The sequence below is a fragment of the Ranitomeya imitator genome, chromosome 6 (assembly GCF_032444005.1).
Source record: "Ranitomeya imitator isolate aRanImi1 chromosome 6, aRanImi1.pri, whole genome shotgun sequence".
In the NCBI taxonomy this organism is placed as follows: domain Eukaryota; kingdom Metazoa; phylum Chordata; class Amphibia; order Anura; family Dendrobatidae; genus Ranitomeya; species Ranitomeya imitator.
Genome location: NC_091287.1, coordinates 428,825,027 through 428,842,357, shown reverse-complemented (window position 1 = coordinate 428,842,357; position 17,331 = coordinate 428,825,027). Strand labels below are relative to the sequence as shown.

Sequence of the window (17,331 nt, the reverse complement as noted above, 5' to 3'; positions counted from 1 at the left end):
TAACACACACCACAGTTCATGATGTACAGATATGGCAGAGAAATAATCTAGGTATAGTACAATGCCAAATATTTCACTTACTGCTTACATTGCATGATATCAATAGCTCAGAAACCGGACAGTATAGTCCTCCATACAGTATTATGGGCACCATATAGCGCTTCATCTACTATATAATTGTCTAAGGGGTACTTCCGTCTGTCCTTCTGTCTTTCTGTCTGTCACGGATATTCATTGGTCGTTGCCTCTGTCTATCATGGAAATCCAAGTCGCTGATTGGTCGCCGCAAAACAGCGACGACCAATTAGTGACGGCCACAGTCCGGAAGAAAATGGCCGCTCCTTACTCCCCGCAGTCAGTGGCCGGCGCCCGCTCCATACTCCCCGCTCCCCGCAGTGTCCCCGGCGCCCGCTCCATACTCCCCGCTCCCCGCAGTGTCCCCGGTGCCCGCTCCATACTCCTCGCTCCCCGCAGTGTCCCCGGCGCCCGCTCCATACTCCCCGCTCTCCGCAGTCACTCTCCCCGGCGCCCGCTCCATACTCTCCTCCGGTCACCGCTAATACAGGGTTAATGCCGGCGGTAACGGACCGCGTTATGCCACGGGTAACGCACTCCGTTACCGCCGCTATTAACCCTGTGTGTCCCCAACCTTTTACTATTGATGCTGCCTATGCGGCATCAATAGTAAAAAAAAGTAATGTTAAAAAAAACCCCAAAAACCTGCTATACTCACCCTCCGTTGTCCGCTGAGGCGCTCGCGCCTGCCGCCATCTTCCTTTCCCAGCGATGCTTTGTGAAATTACCCAGAAGACCTAGCGGTCTCGCGAGACCGCTAAGTCATCTGGGTAATCTCGCAAAGCATCCTGGGAACGGAAGATGGCGGCAGCCACGCGCCCATCGACACAGCGCCGTTGGATCCCAGGAGGCCGAGAGACAGGACGCTGAGGAGCAGCGACCAGAATGGTGAGTATGTTCAACTACAAGGGGCCCCCGGATCGTTAGGTGAGTATGTTTATTTTTTATTTTTTAACCTGTGACATACGTGGCTGGGCAATATACTACGTCACTAGGCAATATACTACGTGGCTCTGTGCTGTATACTACGTAGCTGGGCAATATACTACGTAGCTGTGCAATATACTACGTGGCTCTGTGCTGTATACTATGTCGCTGTGCAATATACTACGTGGTTCTGTGCTGTATACTACGTCACTGGGCAATATACTACGTAACTGGCCAATATACTATGTCACTGGGCAATATACTATGTCACTGGGCAATATACTATGTCACTGGGCAATATACTATGTGGCTGTGCAATATACTATGTGGCTGTGCAATATACTATGTGGCTGTGCAATATACTACGTGGCTGTGCAATATACTACGTGGCTGTGCAATATACTACGTGGCTGGGCAATATACTACGTGGCTGGGCAATATACTACGTGGCTGGGCAATACACCACGTGGCTGGGCAATATACTACGTGGCTGGGCAATATACTACGTGGCTGGGCAATATACTACGTGGGCTGAGCAATATACTACATGGCCATGCATATTCTAGAATACCCGATGCGTTAGAATCAGGCCACCATCTAGTATAGAATAATGAGCCCCATTTAATGCTCCATACAGAATAATGATGCCCATATATTGCTCCATACAGAATCCCATATAATGCTCCATACAGTATGAACCCCATATAATGCTCCATACAGTGTATGATGGGCCCCATATATTTCTACATACAGAAAGGGCCCCACATAGTGCTTGATACAGAATATGCCCCATATAATTCTCCATACAGTATATGATGTGCACCATATAATACTCCAGTATATGATGGGCTCCATATATTGCTCCAAAAAGAATGGGCCTATATACTGCTCCATATGTAATTGGCTCCATAAGATGCTCCATATATAATGGGCCCCATATACTAATCCATATCTAATTGGCAGCATAAAATGCTCCATCTGTAATTGGCCACATAAGATGATGCTACATATATAATTGGCCCCATATACTGCTCCATATGTAATGGCTCTATAAGATGCTCCATATGTAATTGGCCCCATATACTGCTTCATGTATAATTGGCCCCATATACTGCTTCATGTATAATTGGCCCCATATACTGCTTCATGTATAATTGGCCCCATATACTGCTTTATGTATATTTGGCCCCATATACTGCTTTATGTATATTTGGCCCCATATACTGCTTCATGTATATTTGGCCCCATATACTGCTTCATGTATATTTGGCCCCATATACTGCTTCATATGTGATTGGCCCCATAAGATGCTCTAAACATTTTTTAAAAATGTAAATACTCCCCTCTCCTCGCTGTCTGCTCTGCTCTGGACTCCTCACCGTCGCCATCTTCCGGCTCTCTGCGCTGTGAGTGTTCAGGCAGGATGCGCACACTAATGACGTCCTCGCGCCCTCTGACCTGAAACGTCAGTCAGAAGATGCTGCAGCGGTGGAGTGGAGAGAGGTAAGGATCACAAGTGCCAGGGCCCGGAGCAAGTGGGTCACTCACAGGTGCTGGCACAGGCATCGGGCCCCCATAGTGTGTTGGTGTTCCCGACAGCAAGTGGACCTCCCCGCCTGCTCAGGGCCTCGGCACTTGTCCAGGTGCTGACGCCGGCCCTGCTCCACCCTTATTCCCTTCACCACAAAAAAAGTTTGTGATCCTTTGGTAGCAGTTGTCTACAATATGTAGCGTTAGACTCTACTTATGATTTTTAGATACTGCCTTCCAGAAAACAGTCAGGAGAGGACGCAGCTACTATTGGGTGAAATGTGATATTACATGGCGCACATTGGAATGAATGATCTACCTTGCAATAGAAACACTCAACAAGACATCCCAAAATTATAGCTAAGTTTTTCCCTGTTCTGGATCACAATGAGGTGTCCTAAGTGGGGAATAATCCTCTTTGATGTCCATAGGCCTTCCTTTATTATTCTTCTTTTCTTTTAACCTATGTTCTAATGTCATCTACATGGTCACATTTAGATTTCCAAGTGCTGTACCGCCTCCATTATTGGGGAGAGTGGGGCGATTGGCACCCAAAACAGCACATCACATCGGTGCGATTGCACCTCATTAAATGCTGAGGCTATATATACTGACAATGGCATTTAAGGGGTTATTGGCAGCGTTTGGCTCAAGCTACAGTTGCTGCTGTTAAAGGCATATGCTCCTGAGAGAGCGCACACACACACACACACACACACACACACACACACACACACACACACACACACACACACACACACAAAAATGGACTAAAACAATTCTGTCTGCACAACTTTTCTTTTGCCAAAAGATTGCTGCTGGGTCCTTTCTAAGTGGTCATTACTGGACATGTGAACATAGCCTTATTGTTCTCCTATTTGCAATCAGTAGTGGGCCCCGCCTGTAAACACTATTGTGGCATGTTCTTAAGATAAGGCGCATTACCCCTTTAAGATAATGATTTCTGCTCTGTTCATGAAACAAGGCAAACTTTCATTCTCTCAATGCCATCTATATTATGATCTAAATCCTAAATTTCCATTCTGTTGAGCACCACCTCTCCTGTTCTAAGTGCATAGAATATAAAGAGGCTGTTTGTCAAGGTTAAAACAGTCTTTAAAAATAAGTCGGTGTCTTTTCCCCACTTCTGCACCATTCAGCCGCTTTCCGCTCCTGATGATTTCCCCCTTTGTTCACGTCCCTATTGTAAAAGCATTGACAATAAAGTATAATCTTCATTTTCTGTCACTCTATTTCTGTGTGTAAAAGAAACCATTGCTGCGGAGCTCTCCAAAATGTCCTTCTATTGTTAACCCTTTACATATGTTACACATCTGCTCATCTTCCGTCACTCGCAAGTAAAAGTACAATATCCCGATTATCACAAAATAAAATGAGTTTCCCAAAGTTACTGCACTATATGTTGTTTTACAGGAGTGTTCTGATAGTGGCCTATATGCACAAAATATTGGGGAATTGCAAGTCCATAGTGGAAAAATGATGCTTACATCCGGGAAGGGGTCTTCTGAAAGTGGTGGATTTTTTTTGGAGAAGTTTAGCTGTACTTTAAATGTTGTTTTTGTGTGGTTCGGCCAGTCCGTTTAGAGTCCAACTATAGGTGTATTGTCAACTGTCTTGGCTACTTCAGTCATATATACCGTATACTTTGTTTTCTGCTTAGAATGCAAAAACAGTTATGTGCAAGTAAAACCATTGTCTGTGAATGAGCACACGAAGGAAAGCCGTGACCTATACTGTACCCACGTTCTGGGTCGTCTATTCGCTTGCACCTTGTGGTGTAGCAACGTGTGCTGTGACATTGCAATACACACTCTGGGCCCGACATACTGTATGCAGAGATGTCCTGGCCCTAGTCTCATCCGGATGTCCCTGCCTGTCGTCAAGAGACCCAGTTTTTCAGCAGATGGCGGCAGTAGGAAAAGGCACTGAGGACCTTAAAGTGAAAAGGATATCAATATTTCCAGGAAAACTAGAACGCCAGATTACTGGAATGTAAAGGAAATTGGCTCTGCAGCCAATACCTAGTTGGTGAAACATAAGATAAGTTAAAGGGGTTGTCTCATGTATTCTGTTCGGGAGCGCACCACTCCACTGCTTCCTGTTTGTTGCGGTGCATTGCACTTTTGTAGATTGATGGTCCAAACTCTCCTATGCTGCACGTGGTGGGTGAGGAGAAAGCATTCTGCTATGGTCTCAGCCCTCCATATGTAAGACTGCACATGGTGTGTGAGGAGAAGGCATACTGCTACAGTCTCAGCCCTTTATATGTAAGACTGCACATGGTGGGTAAGAAGGCATACTGCTACAGTCTCAGCCCTCCATATGTAAGACTGCACGTGGTGGGTAAGAAGGCATACTGCTACAGTCTCAGCCCTCCATATGTAAGACTGCACGTGGTGGGTAAGAAGGCATACTACTACAGTCTCAGCCCTCCATATGTAAGACTGCACGTGGCGGGTAAGAAGGCATACTGCTACAGTCTCAGCCCTCCATATGTAAGACTGCACGTGGTGGGTAAGAAGGCATACTGCTACAGTCTCAGCCCTCCATATGTAAGACTGCACGTGGTGTGTGAGGAGAAGGCATACTGCTACAGTCTCAGCCTTCCATATGTAAGACTGCACGTGGTGTGTGAGGAGAAGGCATACTGCTACAGTCTCAGCCCTCCATATGTAAGACTGCACGTGGTGGGTGAGGAGAAGGCATACTGCTACGGTCTCAGCACTCCATATGTAAGACTGCACGTGGCGGGTAAGAAGGCATACTGCTACAGTCTCAGCCCTCCATATGTAAGACTGCACGTGGCGGGTAAGAAGGCATACTGCTACAGTCTCAGCCCTCCATATGTAAGACTGCACGTGGCGGGTAAGACGGCATACTGCTACAGTCTCAGCCTTCCATATGTAAGACTGCACGTGGTGTGTGAGGAGAAGGCATACTGCTACAGTCTCAGCCCTCCATATGTAAGACTGCACGTGGTGTGTGAGGAGAAGGCATACTGCTACAGTCTCAGACCTATATATGTAAGACTGCACGTGGTGGGTGAGGAGAAGGCATACTGCTACAGTCTCAGCCTTCCATATGTAAGACTGCACGTGTTGTGTGAGGAGAAGGCATACTGCTACAGTCTCAGACCTATATATGTAAGACTGCACGTGGTGGGTGAGGAGAAGGCATACTGCTACAGTCTCAGCCCTCCATATGTAAGACTGCACGTGGTGGGTGAGGAGAAGGCATACTGCTACGGTCTCAGCACTCCATATGTAAGACTGCACGTGGTGGGTGAGGAGAAGGCATACTGCTACAGTCTCAGCCCTTTATATGTAAGACTGCACGTGGTGGGTGAGGAGAAGGCATACTGCTACGGTCTCAGCACTCCATATGTAAGACTGCACGTGGTGGGTAAGAAGGCATACTGCTACAGTCTCAGCCTTCCATATGTAAGACAGCACGTGGTGTGTGAGGAGAAGGCATACTGCTACAGTCTCAGACCTATATATGTAAGACTGCACGTGGTGTGTGAGGAGAAGGCATACTGCTACTGTTTCAGCCCTATATACAGTTAAGTCCATATATATTTGGACCGAGACAACATTTTTCTAATTTTCCTTATAGACATTACCACAATGAATTTTAAACAAAACAATTCAGATGCAGTTGAAGCTCCTTAACATGTGCCACCCTGTTTTTAAAGGGACCAAAAGTAATTGGCCAATTGACTCCAAGACTATTTCATGGACAGGTGTGGGCAATCCCTTCGTTATGTCATTCTCAATTAAGCAGATAAAAGACCTGGAGTTGATTTGAGGTGTGGTGCTTGCATTTGGAAGGTTTTGCTGTGAAGTAAACATACGGTTAAAGGAGCTCTCCATGCAGGTGAAACAAACCATCTTTAAGCTGCAAAAACAGAAAAAAACCATCCGAGAAATTGCTACAATATTAGGAGTGGCAAAATCTGCAGTTTGGTACATCCTGAGAAAGAAAGAAAGCACAGTTGAGCTAATCAATGCAAAAAGACCTGAGCGCCCACGGAAGACAACAGTGGTGGATGATCGCAGAATAATCTCCATGGAGAAGAGAAACCCCCTCACAACAGCCAACCAGGTGAACAACACTCTCCAGGAGGTCGGCGTATCAATATCCAAATCTACCATAAAGAGAAGACTGCATGAAAGTAAATACAGAGGGTTCACTGCACGGTGCAAGCCACTCATAAGCATCAAGAATAAAAAGGCTAGACTGGACTTTGCTAAAAAACACCTAAAAAAGCCAGCACAGTTCTGGAAGAACATTCATTGGACAGATGAATCCAAGATCAACTTCTACCAGAGTGATGGAAAGAGAAAAGTATGGCGAAGGCGTGGTACAGCTCATGATCCAAAGCATACCACATCATCTGTAAAACACGGCGGAGGCAGTGTGATGGCTTGGGCATGCATGGCTGCCAGTGGCACTGGGTCACTAGTGTTTATTGATGATGTGACACAGGACAGAAGCAGCCAAATGAATTCTGAGGAATTCAGAAACATACTGTGTATTCAGATCCAGCCAAACTGATTGGTCGTCGTTTCTTACTACAGATGGACAATGACCCAAAACATAAAGCCAAAGCAACCCAGGAGTTTATTAAAGCAAAGAAATGAAATATTCTTGAATGGCCAAGTCAGTCACCTGATCTCAACCCAACTGAGCAGCATTTCACTTGTTAAAGACTAAACTTCAGACAGAAAGGCCCACAAACAAACAGCAACTGAAAACCACTGCAATGACGGCCTGGAAACACAGCGCCTGGTGATGTCCATGAGTTCAAGACTTCAGGCAATCATTGCCAACAAAGGGTTTTCAACCAAGTACTAGAAATGAACATTTTATTTAAAATTATTTAATCTGTCCAATTACTTTTGGTCCCTTTAAAAACAGGGTGGCACATGTTAAGTAGCTGAAACTCCTAAACCCTTCATCCAATTTTAATGTGGATACACTCAAATGAAAGCTGAAAGTTTCTGACTTCAACTGCATCTGAATTGTTTTGTTTAAAATTCATTGTGGTAATGTCTATAACCAAAATTAGAAAAATGTTGTCTGTCCAAATGTATATGGACTTAACTGTATGTAAGACTGCACTTGGTGTGTGAGGAGAAGGCATACTGCTATGGTCTCAGCCCTCCATATGTAAGACTGCACGTGGTGTGGGAGGAGAAGGCATACTGCTACGGTCTCAGCCCTCCATATGTAAGACTGCGCGTGGTGGGTGAGGAGAAGGCATACTGCTACAGTCTCAGCCCTATATATGTAAGACTGCACGTGGTGTGGGAGGAGAAGGCATACTGCTATGGTCTCAGCCCTCCATATGTAAGACTGCACGTGGTGTGGGAGGAGAAGGCATACTGCTATGGTCTCAGCCCTCCATATGTAAGACTCGATGTGGTGTCTGAGGAGAAGGCATACTGCTACCGTCTCAGCCCTCCATATGTAAGACTGTGTGTGGTGTGTGAGGAGAAGGCATACTGCTACAGTCTCAGACCTCCATATGTAAGACTGCATGTGGTGGGTGAGGAGAAGGCATACTGCTACAGTCTCAGCCCTCCATATGTAAGACTGCACGTGGTGGGTGAGGAGAAGGCATACTGCTACAGTCTCAGCCCTATATATGTAAGACTGCACACGGTGTTTGAGGGGAAGGCATACTGCTACAGTCTGAACCCTTTATATGTAAGACTGCACGTGGTGGGTGAGAAGGCATACTGCTACAGTCTCAGCCATATATATGTAAGACTGCACACGGTGTGTGAGGAGAAGGCATACTGCTATAGTTTCAGCCCTCCATATGTAAGACTACACACGGTGGGTGGAGAGAAGGAATTCCGTTTGTCTCAGCCCTCCATGTGTCTTTAAGGGTATGTGCAAACTATCCGGAATTGGCAGTGCTTTGGATGTAGCGCATGTTTGCTGCGTACAAAGCGCTGCAGTCTATGAAACGTAGGTGAATCCACATGTGTTCACTGAACCGTGTGGATTCACCACGTCCAATACATTGCACGGGTGAAATTTGTGCGGAGACTAGCGTCTTCGCAAGAGAAATTGACATGCTGCAGTCTGGAAAGATGCGCCACATCTCCGTCTCCACGGGTGTCTCTGGACACATAGTGGGCATGGGATTTCTTAAAATCCCATCCACTATGCTGTGACTTTTGGAGGTTGTACAAGTACGCAGCATCCAACCCACAGCGTTTACTGATCGTGTGCACATACCCTAAGAATATTCTGGTAGGTAGGGAGAAGGAACAGCAGTGGAGAAAGTCTGACTTTATACTAGGCAAAGCCTGTTGTCACAGTGTACATTTGCAGTAGTTGTGAGACAAAACATCTAATATTCCACAATATATATATTTTTTTAGCTATTTAATCATATCCTTGATTTCTTAACTATTGCTACCTTCACATACAGTGGGGCAAAAAAGTATTTAGTCAGTCAGCAATAGTGCAAGTTCCACCACTTAAAAAGATGAGAGGCGTCTGTAATTTACATCATAGGTAGACCTCAACTATGGGAGACAAACTGAGAAAAAAAAATCCAGAAAATCACATTGTCTGTTTTTTTATCATTTTTTTTGCATATTATGGTGGAAAATAAGTATTTGGTCAGAAACAAACAATCAAGATTTCTGGCTCTCACAGACCTGTAACTTCTTCTTTAAGAGTCTCCTCTTTCCTCCACTCATTACCTGTAGTAATGGCACCTGTTTAAACTTGTTATCAGTATAAAAAGACACCTGTGCACACCCTCAAACAGTCTGACTCCAAACTCCACTATGGTGAAGACCAAAGAGCTGTCAAAGGACACCAGAAACAAAATTGTAGCCCTGCACCAGGCTGGGAAGACTGAATCTGCAATAGCCAACCAGCTTGGAGTGAAGAAATCAACAGTGGGAGCAATAATTAGAAAATGGAAGACATACAAGACCACTGATAATCTCCCTCGATCTGGGGCTCCACGCAAAATCCCACCCCGTGGGGTCAGAATGATCACAAGAACGGTGAGCAAAAATCCCAGAACCACGCGGGGGGACCTAGTGAATGAACTGCAGAGAGCTGGGACCAATGTAACAAGGCCTACCATAAGTAACACACTACGCCACCATGGACTCAGATCCTGCAGTGCCAGACGTGTCCCACTGCTTAAGCCAGTACATGTCCGGGCCTGTCTGAAGTTTGCTAGAGAGCATTTGGATGATCCAGAGGAGTTTTGGGAGAATGTCCTATGGTCTGATGAAACCAAACTGGAACTGTTTGGTAGAAACACAACTTGTCGTGTTTGGAGGAAAAAGAATACTGAGTTGCATCCATCAAACACCATACCTACTGTAAAGCATGGTGGTGGAAACATCATGCTTTGGGGCTGTTTCTCTGCAAAGGGGCCAGGACGACTGATCCGGGTACATGAAAGAATGAATGGGGCCATGTATCGTGAGATTTTGAGTGCAAACCTCCTTCCATCAGCAAGGGCATTGAAGATGAAACATGGCTGGGTCTTTCAACATGACAATGATCCAAAGCACACTGCCAGGGCAAAGAAGGAGTGGCTTCGTAAGAAGCATTTCAAGGTCCTGGAGTGGCCTAGCCAGTCTCCAGATCTCAACCCTATAGAAAACCTTTGGAGGGAGTTGAAAGTCCGTGTTGCCAGGCGAAAAGCCAAAAACATCACTGCTCTAGAGGAGATCTGCATGGAGGAATGGGCCAACATACCAACAACAGTGTGTGGCAACCTTGTGAAGACTTACAGAAAACGTTTGACCTCTGCCATTGCCAACAAAGGATATATTACAAAGTATTGAGATGAAATTTTGTTTCTGACCAAATACTTATTTTCCACCATAATATGCAAATAAAATGTTAAAAAAAACAGACAATGTGATTTTCTGGATTTTTTTTTCTCAGTTTGTCTCCCATAGTTGAGGTCTACCTATGATGTAAATTACAGACGCCTCTCATCTTTTTAAGTGGTGGAACTTGCACTATTGCTGACTGACTAAATACTTTTTTGCCCCACTGTATGTTCCTGAACAATATCTCCAAGGTCCTTTTCATACCATTCTGTCTCTATGGTTACCTAAGGACTCTTTGTAACAGGGCTCCTGTTTTGTATACAGAATTCAGAGAAGTATTCTAATTTAATTTGCCAACAACACATGGCAGTAATTTTATGTTTTTTTTTTTTTTTTTTGCAAAAGTACAAACAAAAAGAAGAAAATAACAAAATTAAACTCAACCACTTGGTTATAACAACTACGGTACATTGGAGTACCAGGGAAAAAGCTAAGAAAAGTTGCACAGTTTTCCAAATTGTGTCCATTTATTGACTTGAATAAAATGGACAAACCACAGAATAGTGGATCGATTTTGATGCTGTAATATGGCATTAATGAAGCACTCCTCCCATCAAAGTCTTTTATCGTATATTGCAATCATGTTATATAGCACTGTGTAACAATTGCTCATTTTGCTTCTCTACCCAACTAATTCTTCTCATTTCTGTTAGGTCTATGACATCACGTGATTTAATGCAAACAAGCTGAATCGTTCTAAGCTCTTTGTAGAAAAAGGGAGTAGCTTTTCCCTGCATAAGTCATCATTAGAACTACTGTTCTACTCCTTGCAAAGTCCCTGGCAGCCTGGCTCCACCCCTTCTTCAACTCTGACCCGGCTGCTCTGCTTGTTCTCCCTGCCAGGGACTTTGCAGTAATGTAGAATTGCATTTTAACTACTCATGCAGGAAAAAAAGACTTCTTGTTTCTACATTGAGCTTAGAAGGACTCAGCTAGCCTGTGTTTAATCACATGATGTCATAAACCTAATGAAAAAGAGAATGATTAGCTGAATAGCAATATTAAGTACACAGTGCTATATAATATGATGACTGCAATATATTAAAAACTTAGATGGGAGGAGTGCTTCTTTACCTTCACATACAAAAGAGAAACCATGTCGGCATATAAAAAGTATTCATCTTTAGTATTTCAAAACACAATAATGATCCTTAGTCTTGAAAAGACTCAAGAGGCTCAAGGGCAGAACTTTATTGATCAACAGCTTATGTCGGTGCTGTAAAATCTCTCACAGTTTTGTTCCCTTTTACTGTGAATATTCTTAACTGAAGTTTGTATATACACTGCTAAAAAAAAATAAAGGGAACACTTAAACAACAGAATATAACTCCAAGTAAATCAAACTTCTGTGAAATCAAACTATCACTTAGGAAGCAACACTGTTTGACTATCAATTTCACATGCTGTTGTGCAAATGGAATAGACAACAGATGGAAATTATTGGCAATTATCAAGACACATTCAATGAAGGAGTGGTTCTGCAGGTTGGGACCACAGACCACATCTCAGTACCAATGCTTTCTGGCAGATGTTTTGGTCACTTTTGAATGTTGGTTGTGCTTTCACACTCGTTGCATGAGACGGACTCTACAACTCACACAAGTGGCTCAGGTAGTGCAGCTCATCCAGGATGACACATCAACGCGAGCTGTGGCAAGACAGTTTGCTGTGTTTGTTAGCGTTAGTGTCCAGAGGCTGGAGGCGCTACTAGGAGACAGGCCAGTACACCAGGAGACGTGGAGGGGGCCGTAGGAGTGCAACAACCCAGCAGCAGGACCGCTACCTCAGCTTTTGTGCAATGAGGAACAGGAGGAGCACTGCCAGAGCCCTGCAAAATGACCTCCAGCAGGCCACAAATGTGCATGTGTCTGCACAAACGGTTAGAAATCGACTCCATGAGGATGGTCTGAGTGCCCGACGTCCACAGATGGGGGTTGTGCTCACAGCCCAACACCGTGCAGGACGCTTGGCATTTGCCAACACCAGGATTGGCAAATTTGTCACTGGCGCCCTGTGCTCTTCACAGATGAAAGCATGTTCACACTGAGCACGTGACAGACGTGACAGAGTCTTGAGACGCCGTGAAGAGCAATCTGCTGCCTGCATCATCCTTCAGCATGACCGGTTTGCCAGTGGGTCAGTAATGGTGTGGGGTGGCATTTCTTTGGAGGGCCGCTCAACCCTCTATGTGCTCAAGAGGTAGCCTGACTGCCATTAGGTACCGAGATTAGATCCTCAGACCCCTTGTGAGACCATATGCTGGTGCGGTTGGCCCTGGGTTTCTCCTAATTCAGGACAATGCCAGACCTCATGTGGCTGGAGTGTGTCAGCAGTTCCTGCAAGATGAAGGCATTGAAGCTATGGACTGGCCCGCCCGTTCCCCAGACCTGAATCCCATTGATCACATCTGGGACATCATGTCTCGCACCATCCGCCAACGTCATGTTGCACCACAGACTGTCCAGGAGTTGGCGGATGCTTTAGTCCAGGTCTACGAGGAGATCCCTCAGACCATCCCCCGCCTCATCAGGAGCATGCCCAGACGTTGTAGGGAGGTCATAAAGGCACGTGGAGTCCACATACACTACTGAGCATCATTTCCTTGTTTTGAGGCATTTCCACTGAATTTGGATCAGCCTGTACCTTCATTTTCAACTTTCATTTTGAGCATCATTCCAACTCCAGACCTCCGTGGGATATTAGTTGTGATTTACGTCGATAATTTTTAGGTTTTATTGTTCTCAACACATTCCACTATGTAATGAATAAAGATTTACAACTGGAATATTTCATTCAGGGATATCTAGAATGTGGGATTTTAGTGTTCCCTTTTTTTTTTATTAAGCAGTGTATTTACATGCAAGGACAAAATGTTGTTCCCCTAGCAAGGAAAACCCACAATGGTTGCTGAAATAAATTCAAACTGACAAAGTAATATTTGATTTAAATTTGCTGAATATCAACTACCGTATATACTCGAGTATAAGCCAAGGCACCTAATTTTGCCACGAAAAACTGGGAAACAACTTATTGACTCAAGTATAAGCCAGGTAGTCATTGTCCCCTCATCCCCATCCTGATATGCATGGACCCCTCAACCCCGTCCTGGTATGCATGGTTCTTCATTCCCATCTTGGTATGCATGGCCTCCTCATCCCTATCCTGGTATGCATGGTCCCCTCATCCCTATCCTTGTATGCATGGTCCCCTCATCCCTATCCTTGTATGCATGGTCCCCTCATCCCTATCCTGGTATGCATGGTCCCCTCATCCCTATCCTTGTATGCATGGTCCCCTCATCCCTATCCTGGTATGCATGGTCCCCTCATCCCTATCCTTGTATGCATGGTCCCCTCATCCCTATCCTGGTATGCATGGCCCCCCTCATCCCTATCCTGGTATGCATGGCCCCCCCTCATCCCTATCCTGGTATGCATTGCCCCCTCTCATCCCTATCCTGGTATGCATGGTCCCCTCATCCCTATCCTGATATGCATGGCCCCCCTCATCCCTATCCTGGTATGCATGGCCCCCCCTCATCCCTATCCTGGTATGCATTGCCCCCTCTCATCCCTATCCTTGTATGCATGGTCCCCTCATCCCTATCCTGGTATGCATGGCCCCCCTCATCCCTATCCTTGTATGCATGGTCCCCTCATCCCTATCCTGGTATGCACGGCCCCCTCATCCCTATCCTTGTCCCCATCCTGGTATACATGGTCTCCTCATCCCTATCCTTGTATGAATGGCTCATCACTATCCTGGTATGCATGGACCCCTCATCCCCATCCTGGTATGCATGGTCTCCTCATCCCTATCCTTGTATGAATGGCTCATATCTATCCTTGTATGCATAGCACCCTTGAAAAAAGCATCCAAACAAACCATTACACTTACCTTCCTGTTCTCCCTCGCAGCGTCTTGTTCTGGTGCCAGCGCAGTGAATATTCATTTCTCTTTAGCAGCGGGCAGAGGAGTTAACCGAAGCAGCCGGGTCCTGCCTCCTGTGACCCGCTGCTCCACCGCTGCTGCTCCCCCTCCATCTTCTTGGACAATGACTCAAGTATAATCCGAGCAGGGGGCGTTTTCAGCACAAAACATATGCTGAAAAACTCAGCTTATACTTGTGTATATATGGTAATGAAAATCAGACAATGCTTCTGAATTGTGGTTTAATAGAAAACTGAAAAAAAAAAAAACTACTGAAAATGGCCTGGCCAAAAATGATGGTGCCTTTAGCTTAATATTTTGTCACACATCCTTTTGAGGCAATCACTGCAAACAATTTCTGTAAGTCTCAATGAGACTTCTGCACATGTCCATGGGTATTTTGGTCCTTTCCTCATGAGCAAACGGATCCACCTATTTCTGGTGTGTCGGTGTCGTCTCCATACTGCATGTTTCATCTCCTTCCACAGATGGTTAGTAGATTTTGATCAAGCCTCTTTGAAGTCACTTCAGAATAGTAGTATACTTTGCTGTTAACCATTCTTGGATGTTTTGGGCTGTGTGTGTTTTGGGTCAATATCGTGTAGCAGGACCCAGGATTTCTGACCCTGGGCAGCTTTGCTCCAGAATGCCTCGATAGTCTTGAGATTCAATTGCACCCTGCACAAACGTAAGACACCTCTGTGCCAAATGCAGCAAAATAGCCCCAAAACATAACCAATCTTTCTCTGTGTTTCACAGTAGGTACAATGTCCTGCTCCTTTTTATGCTTCATGTTTGTGTATGTGAACATAGAGCTGATGTGATTTTGCCAAAAAGTTTTTTCTCAACTGTCCAAAGAACGTTATGCCTGAATCTTTTTGTGGCTTGTCAATATGCAATTTGGCCAAGTCCAGTCTCGCTTTTTTATAATTGTACCTTGACCTTGGAGTTCACCTCTCATCTTTTTCGAAGTTGTCCTGGGCTCTTTGGTTACCATTCGTATCCAGGGACTTTGGCTACAGTCCCATAAGTCCCCGGTTAATAGCATTCTGACAACTTTATTCCTCCTGGCAGGCTCTCTCTTTGACATGTGGGTGCATGGTTTCAGTCACCGCTTTTTGCTCTCCTGCATGGACTGATAGCTGGTCCTATTGCTGAGCCGGCTGTCAGTCGGTGGCGGTGGTGTGGTTACAGCCATCACTCTCTATACCCAGAGCGGTGCCTGAAGCTGTGCTGGCACCACCACTTTTGTTTAGTTTTCCTGTTGATCCACAATTCAAATGCAATGTCTGATATTCATTAGTTGATATTCAGTACCGGTAAATTTAAATTGAAAATTATTTGTCAGTTTCAAATTAGTAGTTACCATTGTGGGTCATTACTACCACCCCCAGGTTGAGTACCTTTTCACAGGCTTTAAAGTGAATCTGTCTGCAGGATTTCTTCTCCCTCCCCACTAAGCTATTGTTATGTGAATGTAGCACTTCAAAGACAAATCCAGCAATACCTATACATGACCAGTTAATTTCGCCCTTTAGTGAGAAGTCAGTGGTTGAAGGACTATTTGTAGATATGAAGCCCCTGTCACTCCAGCTCTATTCCCTGTCCAGCGCCTCCGCCTCCTGCTTGATTGACTCTATTCTATGTGACTTCAGACAGAGCCATCAATCAAGCAGCGGGAGGAGGTGGTGCTGGGCAGGGAACAGAGTTGGAGTGACGGAGGCTTCACATCTACAATTAGTCCTTCAGCCTCATTGACATATCAGTTGAAACTGATTTCTCAGTAATGGAGTAACAGACTGGCCATGTACAGATATTGTTGGAATTGTCTTTGAAGAGTCACGAGCACATAGAAACATTTTTGGGACGAAATCTGCTGAAAGATTCAATTGAAAAATTACTAGAAGTTGTCTCCACAGCTGACAAAGTAATGGCAGTTCAGACTTCTCTACTTGAAAATTATCCTTTCCCTTTGCTAAAATTCTATAAATAAGCCTAAACAAAACATACATTTTCTTACGCAGGCACTTTAATTCTGATCAGTGTGTGTGGGGGGGGGGGGGGGGGGTGCAAGTCCTAAGACCCCCACTGATCATACAATACACCTTTGAGAAGTTCACAGCCCAGGAGACAGTGCTCACACCCAGCAAGGGTGTATGGATTCAAAAGAAGCGGAGGCTGCTTCGTAGCTTATGATTTCTACTGGTGTCTGTGCGCTTGCTCAAGCAGAGTCTGTGTGCTCCTGTCTCCTGAGCTGTGCACTTCCCAAGGATCTGTTGTGCAATTAGTGGAGGGTCTGAGGACCTGGAGCCCACTGATCTGCAGCAAATGAAAGTGCCTGCTAAATATGAAAGATCGGGAAGAAAGATTAGTTGAAATCATAGTGAAGCCCCCGGGCATCAACATTTTCCTCTAACAATATAATTAAAAATGTGATATTAGCAGCTCTGGGACTTGCTGCACCTTTTCTTCTACCTGCTTGGACAAGGTCTCTCTGTCTGGACATGATGATCCTTCTAAAAAAAAAAAAAAAAAAACTAAAATGAATGATACAAAGCTTACTTGTGTTTTTTCAAGTCTCTGTACACCCCTGGCCGAATCCTCTAACCCTTGTAACGCTTGGCACACTATAGGTGTTGTATGTGTGTATATGTCTGTTCTGTAGTGATTGGTGAGATTTATTCTTGTGTATTTTTTATATTTATTGTTCCTGCTTATCGGCATTGTAGTACCATATGGATCGGGTTATGAGCGTACGTTAAATGTCACTGATCCTCCTGACATATTTACATAGGTTTATCAAGTTCAACCTGTGTCGGGGAGAAAAAATGAACATCAGAAAGAACACAAATCCAATCTGTCTGATTTTTCTTTCATAATTTGTTAAGCGAAATCATGATCCTTAACAAGTGAAAAAAAATAAAAAATAACCTGAATATACGGTAATTGTAACCTATAAATG

The 17,331-nt window shown here is 44.8% G+C and overlaps 1 protein-coding gene across 3 annotated transcripts in view; it reads left to right on the top strand.

The window, feature by feature from the left end:
- ATP6V1H (ATPase H+ transporting V1 subunit H) overlaps positions 1-17,331 on the top strand; it is a 235,209-nt gene that overhangs the window by 136,809 nt on the left and 81,069 nt on the right. The window lies entirely within an intron of this gene.